This window comes from Paroedura picta, chromosome 9, assembly GCF_049243985.1.
Source record: "Paroedura picta isolate Pp20150507F chromosome 9, Ppicta_v3.0, whole genome shotgun sequence".
NCBI classification, from domain to species: Eukaryota; Metazoa; Chordata; class Lepidosauria; order Squamata; family Gekkonidae; genus Paroedura; species Paroedura picta.
Window position 1 is genome coordinate 39084871 of NC_135377.1, and position 8569 is coordinate 39093439.

Here is an 8569-nt window from a genome sequence, read left to right on the forward strand (position 1 = left end):
GTTGTTTCCAAATGTCAAGAGGAATTGTATATATTAATATTTAATTATAGACTGCCTACTAGAAGAGTTTTCAAAGCCCCCAACAGCACCACTTCAAATGCATTCAGCTACAATCCAGTCTCATAACATTTCATATCTAATACAGAAACAAAAATAAACATTGGTCTCATGCTGTGCTGTTGACACAAATGTTCCATGATGGGTCTCCCTGCCCAAGAGAGAAATTACAAACCCTGAGGAAGAAAATGCTTCTGCAAAACAATCTCCTTTTCCTTAAGCACTGCATGCCCAACCTCTATTCTTACATAGCTGTCCTACAATATAAGCATCATGCAGCAAATTTTGATCCTTCCCTGGTATATTCTGTTTGACATTTTGATACTGGTAGGGTAATGGGTAAGGTGCGAATGAGAAGGGGGCACTAGGAATCCGCCATGTTGCACATATTGAAATGCAGATCACTGTCGTCTCAAGCTCTTTTGAGAGATAAGCCAGGAGATAGATATATTTGCCTGTAACAAAGCAGTGTGGGCCTTCTTTCTCTCCCCCCCCCCCAAATCTTTTTCTTTTTTTGCGGAAGGATTCCTGTGTTTCTAACAGCCAGGTGATGTATCAAATTCAACTAGTAAAGCTTTGTCTTCATACTGAGAAACAGTGATGGGGAAAATGTCACCTGTTGAATTTCAATCTGTTAGTGGTTAAAGGTACAAGTCCTGCTAGAAAAGAAATGGCAGTGACCCTGTATCAAAATATTATTATTAGGGGCAAAGCCTGTTGCACCCAGGAATACAATGGGAGTTTGCACATACACCTGTATTATGACTTTCCTTGGTTCTGGCCCTTCTTCTCCCGCTCAATCTTGAGATCCAGTGTGGTGAAGCGGTTAAAGAGTAAAAAGGAAAAGTTAAAGGTATCCCCTGTGCAAGCACCAAGTCATGTCTGACCCTTGGGGTGACGCCCTCTAGCGTTTTCATGGCAGACTCAATACAGGGTGGTTTGCCATTTCCTTCCCCAATCGTTACCATTTTACCCCCCAGCAAGCTGGGAACTCATTTTACCGACCTCGGAAGGATGGAAGGCTGAGTCAACTTTGATCCAGCTGCTGGGATTGAACTCCCAGCCTCATGGTCAGAGCTTCAGACAGTATGTCGGCTGCCTTACCACCCTGCACCATAAGAGGCTCCTGTTAAAGAGTAGCAGAGTCTAATCACAAGAGCCAGGTTTGATTCCTAACTCCACTTCCATATGCAGCTGGGTTGCCAAATTCCAGGTGGGGACCTGAAAACCCTCAGGAAGATGAAAGAGAGCCAGACTGGTATGGGTCAAGGGCCAAAGTTTCCTCCAGAAATGCTAGAAGCTGGTCCGCTGCAGCCCGCTCTATCACCTTTCCCAGAAACGCAAAATGCGAGACTGGGCGGTAACTGGCGGGGTCCCACGGATCTAGCGATGTTTTCTTCAGCAGAGGATGCACCACTGCTTCCTTAAGTCTCTCGGGGAACTCTCCAGATGTTAAGGAGAGGTTGATAATCTCCCTCAAGGGTCCTCCTACCCGTTGGTCGCCTGATTTCAGCAACCAAGACGGGCAGGGATCTAAGGGGTGAAGTTAGTAGTCTGCCCACTTCGGTTAATGAGAGCTGCCTAATGCCATCAAACACCAACTCCTGGAACAGCCACGGAGCCTCCAGTTCACTCACTATATCAACCATGGCAGGTAGATCACGGCGGAGTGGCAGAACTTTGTCCGTGAAATAGCTCGATAAAAACGCACAGTTCAAATCCAATTTCCTTACCATTTGGTGCCCTTCCTCAAGGGCTGTAAGGGACTGAATTACTCTAAATAATTGTGATAGGTGTAAGCTCATGGACACAATTTCGGTGGTGTAGGAGTCTCGTTTCGCCACTTTCACCGCATTATCATACGCCTTCATAAACATGTGATGAGAGGTTCTTGTGGCTTCGTCGCGAGTCTTCCTCCACACTTGCTCCAGCCATCTCACTTCCCTCTTCCTCTCCCAAAGGTCCTGGATATACCACGGAGACTGTTTGAGGCGAAGGCGGAGAGGGTGCCTAGGAGCAATCTTGTTGATAGCAGTTGTAAGGCGGGACTGCCAGTCCTCCACCAAGGCAGTTAGCGAGATGCTGGAGGGCATCGGGTCCTGCAGAGCATTCCGGAATCTCTGGGAATCCATAAGTCTCTGCGGGTGAACTAAAATATGTCCATCACCCAAACGGGTGTTAAACGGATGAGGCATATGCATCATCAAGAAGTTGCACTATGACTCTATCTTGTACATCTCTTTTTCTGTTAAGCCTTTGTAAGTATAACTTGGTCTGTGAATAAATTTACAAAGCAGAGCATTGGGGTGGGAAATGGAGATTGCTGGTGATCAGGCACAGGCAGGCAGTGAACGTGGCTCTTTCACAGATTTGGCCTCATAGTACTCAGCTCCACAGTTCTTGTCTAGCCCAGATTACTTCTAAGCAACCTGCTTGGGAGAGGAATTGAGAGGGGAATCAGGAGAGAAGTGTCCATTACTTTGGTTTGCTTTTGAAATTTAAAAATGCAGCCTTCTCTGATTATCCTGAGAAAACTCTCCACAAGGCATGCTTGAAGAGTTAACGAGGGGTTAAAAATCCAGCTGCTGAGTGATGGGAAGCTGAACCTGAGTGACATCAAGTCCTGGCATTAGATCAGCTACTCAGACACTTTGGCGAAGAACAGCTGCTTTGTTGCAACTTATCATTCTGCATCAGCATCATGATCATTTCAGAAACCTGCACCAGACAGTGTGCCTGCATGCAATAGAAATGGACATATTATAGATTTCCTAAGAACCTGATTAGGCTTTAATGATCCCTGTGGAACTCTGAGCATGCTGCCCTTCAGTTGTCAGCAGAGCAGGAGTAGCATTTTGATTGAAGCAGGCAGAAAAGAGAGAGGGAGGGCTGGCCCTCTCCTGTTCTACATTGCAGCAGTATGCCAGCAACAGATAAGAAAAAAGAAAGTCTTTGTAACAACTTGACATGAAGTGGAAGCCAAGTTCAATATGATGCAGGAGGCAAGCTCTAGGCTGCAATGTAATTGCACTGATGAGATTCTGGGGACAGAACTGTTATTCCTAAGGATATTGTTTTTCCTTATAGCCTCATAACTCATCACCTTTCTTGATTCTTTCCACTTCTGAAATGACTTGCAGCAGGTGGGAAGGGGCACACAGATGACCTTTGGTTCGATACACTTTGGAGCTATTAGAAACCTCAACAACATGCCAACATCTTATTGAAATTTCTTTTATTGCCAGTTATATTCCCCCCCCACACACACACACACACTAAGTATACCTTTTGCTCCAGAGAACAACCCATGGCATAGATCTCACAGAGAAAAAGAATGTTGTTAAAAAGGCAAAGCCTGCATTACATTAGATGGCCCAGCCAATTAATAAAACTCTTCTGTGGTGCACCTTTTAATAGCTTTCTTACTCATTTGAGTTGCCTGGCCTTTTCTCCAAAAACTCACTTTTTGAGAATAGGTAGGTACCTCTTCTAAATATAGTGAGATTTGTCTTGCTTCTTTCTTGACACACCATGAGTCAACAGCCTCCTAGCTTTCAGTGCGTAATTTAACAAAAACATGTAATTGCCTGATGAAACAACCACTATCTCTCCTACATGCAGCATTAATTTTAATGCACCAAAGTATTAGTAAAAGAGCTCTAGCCCATCATGCTACAAAACAGCTGAAAGGATAACAATTTTTGCAGTGAGGACCATCTATACTATTAGTCTTTCTGCATTCAATTTTTTAAAAGGAGAGAATTATATTGAAACAAAACTTGGTTATTTCCTTTATTTTAGTTGCTGAATATCTTGACCACTATTTCAAGATTTGGGATGGGGTTGCTATACTGATGTCAGACCCTTCTTGTCTGGTTTAGCTGCATTCAAACATCAGGCCAAGATTTCCTTAAACAAATCCCTCTCAACAGTAACTGCTTTAAGGAGGCAAGGGAAAGCCTCAACTAAGGGGAGAACACAGGTGCAATCTTGAGAGCAATTTCCTCATTGGACAGATCTGAGCAGGATTCTTGTTAGATCTGTTTAGGAGGATCTCTGCCTAAACCTGACATCTCAGCACCTGTGGTCTACTAGCAGTTCTCTAGCACAATAAGCTCATCTAAGAGGCATTCTCTTCTGTTAGAGGTACTTACCTGCTAAGTTGCAAATAGCCATTCCCCCCAACATGTGATCAATGCTGACAGCTCTGGTGGTATCTCAAGGAAGCCTTCAGTGAGGACAGCAATGCATGCTGAACACAAAGTGACTTGGAATTAGGTTATTGCCTATAGAGGAACTGAACGAAACTAATACCATTATGCTGAGGCTTAGGGCAGTTTTTTGAGTTTGCTGCAAATGCACATCAGATTGTCAAAGAACTCCTAGAATATTTCTGAAATCAGATTTCTTAAACCATAATTATTTGGTGGAACATTTTTTTCTGAGCAGAAACATAAGTTAAAAAATGGGGGCATGTTTTTGTTAGCTTGGAAATTTGCAGGTTAATCAAGATGTTGCAAAAGCATTGTCTGCAGTAGAAGGTAATACTTTGGGAAGTACTTTCACATAAGAGTCCCTGTTCTTAAACTGGTCTAGATTTAGAGTGATCTCAGCAAATTCCAAGTGATATTAATGATAGGGTTGTTAGCTCTGAGTTGGAAAATAGCTGGAGATTTGGTGGGAAGGGTGAGTAGAGGAGTGGAGGGATGGACCAAGTGACCAACCAACTTCAGCAGGATATAATGCCATAGAGGCCACCCTCCAAAGCAGTCATTCCCCCCCCCCCCCCAGAACAACTGACCTTGGTCAATCTGGAGATAAAGTATCAGGACAGCTCCAGAGCTTGACAACTCTAGTTATTGATCCCCCTGTCATAAAAAAGCTACACTTGTATATTTCCACACATTTAGCCTCTAGTAAAGGGACAGGGGCATTCTCCCCCCCACCACCACCCCCTTCAACTGCTGGAAATCCTATGTCTGAAACTATTTCAGGAGAGGAAAGTGGCATAGGGAAGGAGGCTAAAGACCCTTTCCCAACCATGTGTGGTCTGCAGGGCCCTTTTTATGTAGATGTTATGGAATTAATCTGATGCTAAATTCATTCTGCTCAGGATTGCCTTAGAAAAATCTTAGTTGAGAGGCTGGGTTTAGATGTGACACTGGCCACACATTGCTCACAGTAGCTAGCTGATTCATATGCAATATTTACCTAGCTTTCCATGGATGCCCTAATGGTGCACAAACAATGCATGCACATAAATTCAGTGCAGGGGCAAGTACCTTCTAAATATGACAGTGGCTGTATAGAAATGTCAGTAAGCACCTTTCAGCAGAGCTAGAACTGACTGCAGTACATCCAAATTGGTCTTGAGCACTATGGTGTAGTCATGCATCTGTGGTATGAGCTTCCAGGTGCAGCATGGAGGCACAAATGTTCCTCCATACTGAATAAAACATAGGGACAAGAGGCTGTTTCAATCATTCAGGCTTTGAAATGAAATACCTCAGTGAAAGATTGGTCAGGGGTGCCAGCCTCCTGGTGGGACCTGGAGAACTTCCAGAATGAAAGGTACTCTCCAGACTGTAGAGATCAGTTCACCTGGAGGAAACAGTTTCTTGGGATGAGGACAGAGGACTGTGTTGCACTGCTCTCTATACACACACACACACACACAGAAGACAAAAGCATTCCTCCCTTCTGAAATTACAAACCTTATTAACCACACAGTCACCTCTCTATGTAGGAAATACCAGAGTGTCTCCCTCCTTGGATTGCTCTGAGAAGCCATTGGCCAGAAGGTCCATATTTAAAGGAAAAGAATGCCATAACAGTCAATGAGCAGATCAAAAAAGACACCATCCTTCTGCAACAGCTGCTTATGGCTGTGCTCTAGCTACATCTCTTTCAGGCAATGGCAATTTGTACTACTTGGTGTAGTGATTAAAAACAGCAGCTTCTAATGTAAAATCAGAGTCCAGTAGCACCTTTAAGACCAACAAAGATTTATTCAAACACCCTTCTCAGACTATGATCTTCTTACAGGTCGAAAGCTCACACCTTGATTAAATCTTTGTTGGTCTCAAAGGTGCTACTGGACTCTGATTTTATTGTGCTACTTCAGACCAACATGGCTACTCATTTGAAGCTTCTAATGTGTTAGTTGGATTTGATTCCCTGCTCCTCCTTATGTTGGGTGACCTTGCGCTGATCACAGTACTGTTAGAAACTGTTCTCCTAAAGCAGTTTCTCTCACTCAGCCTCACCTACCTCAGTGGGTGTCTATTGTGGGGAGAGGAAAGGAAGACTATTATAAGTTACTCTGAGACTCCTTTGGGCAGTGAAAAGCAGAGTATAAAAACCAACTCTTCTTTTACTGAGAAAGCACTACTTGTAAGCAGTGTCTCCCCTCCATATGTCCCCATGGTGCATCTGTGCCCTGTCTAAGCTTTTCCTATCTTCCATACCATTGGTCTCAAATTTGCTTTGTTGTGATGGTCTTGGAAAGACTGCAGCAATACCAAGGTAGCATCCATAAGGAAAGGGAAAGTCTACATCTTCCCAGTCCCACCCATATCAACATTATTTTCCTATTGAAATTGCCTGTGAGGGCTATGCCCAAAGTTTTCCTCCCTTTTCATGTTGAAAATTGCAAACCTCATATGACTTACTAATGAGTACATATTCCCAGAGCAGAGGCTTTTTCTGGCTGTCCTGGGTCCCAGAGGGCTGGTAGGGGGGGCCTTTTCTGGGCCCCCTACAGATGGCACACAGAGGTTGCATCAGAAGGCAGCTCACTCACCCTACATGTCCTCCAAGTTTAAAGAGACCAGAGCAACTTACTGGCAGTAGGGCAGCTCCTCTTCAACCCAGCAAACCTCTAACACTGACAGGAAATCAGAGGTGGAGAGCAGATCCCTTATTAGGTTTTCCTGGCTGAGGCCCATGACTTGCTCACAAGTAAACATTCCTAGGGGAGAAGCTTGCACACAATCTGGCCTGATTGGCCCTCATTAGCAGAGTGTGATTTGAACTGATTAGAGCCTCATTGGGAGAATACAATTTGAACTGATTGCCCTTCACACATGAGTAAAGATTCCCAGGGTAGAGGTTTTTCCTGGCTGTCTGTATGCAATTTGACCTGATTGACACACAGTGGCAAAGTGCAATTTGAACTGATTTCCCCTCATTTGCAGAGTGCTGTCTCCGTATTGGCGGCATACCCCAAGGGAGGTCCAATCAGGTAGGGAGTGAGTGGGCTGCACACAAGTTCAACTTTATAATGTTTAGTGATAGTGATAATTTAGCTAGCTAGACCATGCATGCAAATGAATCACCAGTGCAATCAAAGAGTCTGCAGAACCTACAGTCAGACATTCTTCTCCATCTCAAAATGGACAAACAACTCAATTTATTGTCTCCAATCTGAAATCAAATTCTCCAGGTTATGTGAGCACAAACTTATATTTTGTGTTACCGATTCTAATTTTACCTGGCTTTTTAATATGTAAGTAACTCCATACAGTGTTATCCTATGCAGAGTTACAACTTTCTAAGCTCGTTCAGTTTAATGGTCTACAAATGGTGTAACTCTGCTTAGGACTGCACTGTAAATAAAAGGGGATTCTATCTGCACTTTTATACAATAATCAGAGCTGCTCTATAGATTGTTATTTATGGGTTTATTTTTCTCACTTGGTTTCTCTCCTGTGCCTTTCTTTCTAAGGTCCCTCAGTGATTTAGTGAAGAACTACCAAAATACCAGTCAGACTTGTAAAACTAGTGGGTGTTGCTTTTGTTTGCTGCGATGCTGAATTTGTGGCTGTGATTTGCAAGACTCTCTTTAGATCCAGCACTAAACCTTTTTGAGAGGAAAATTTAATCATCCCTGCAAAGCACACAAAACAACCCCTAGTTTCTTAAGTAATGCAAAGATGCCAAAAAGTTCTCACACAAGTTGCTGATGACAATAATTAAGATCTGTGGAGTAGGAATGGACACACCTCTTCATGGGGGAGGGCCCTCTTGGTTGTTCCGTAAGTATCAATGCATCTTCTACACTTCTTCTCTTACCTTTTTTAGCTTAAGGTACAGAGATGCTCAAACACATGCTGGTTCAGTTCACATCCAGCTTTCAAGTTGTGATCTGGAAGCTGTTCATTCAGTAAGCAGTTCAGATGGGCTGGGATGGGTTTGGCTACTATTCTAAGCAAGTCCCATTGAAACAAATGAATCTTGCTTGTGTATAGACACACTTAGATAGTACTGCTTGTGTAACTTTCTCACATATGATGGAAAACATAGCACTGTTTGCTTCTTGCACCAAACTGCTGCCCCAAAACATCTGATTAAAAGAGTTGAGACACTTACTAGTTAGGATTCTCTGGGAGCAATCTGCAGGAAATCTACTCATCAGTAAATCCCAAGGGGGGGGGGGGTTATTTCCAGGAAAGTGCCTTTAGGACTGCAGGCTCTGTGTCTTCAGTGTCTGCTCCCCAGTATTGTTAATCTG

General features: G+C 43.5%; 1 long non-coding RNA gene across 1 annotated transcript in view; it reads right to left on the minus strand.

Moving 5' to 3' along the window:
* The window catches only part of LOC143844232 (uncharacterized), a 64740-nt gene extending 57793 nt beyond the window's left edge, over positions 1 to 6947 (minus strand). Inside the window, exons 1-3 of the long non-coding RNA XR_013233877.1 lie at positions 6901 to 6947; positions 5563 to 5658; positions 4212 to 4309 (exon numbers count right to left, since the gene is read on the minus strand). This is a non-coding gene — a long non-coding RNA (uncharacterized LOC143844232). The remainder of the gene's footprint in view (positions 1 to 4211; positions 4310 to 5562; positions 5659 to 6900) is intronic.
* Positions 6948 to 8569: the final 1622 nt, after the last annotated feature.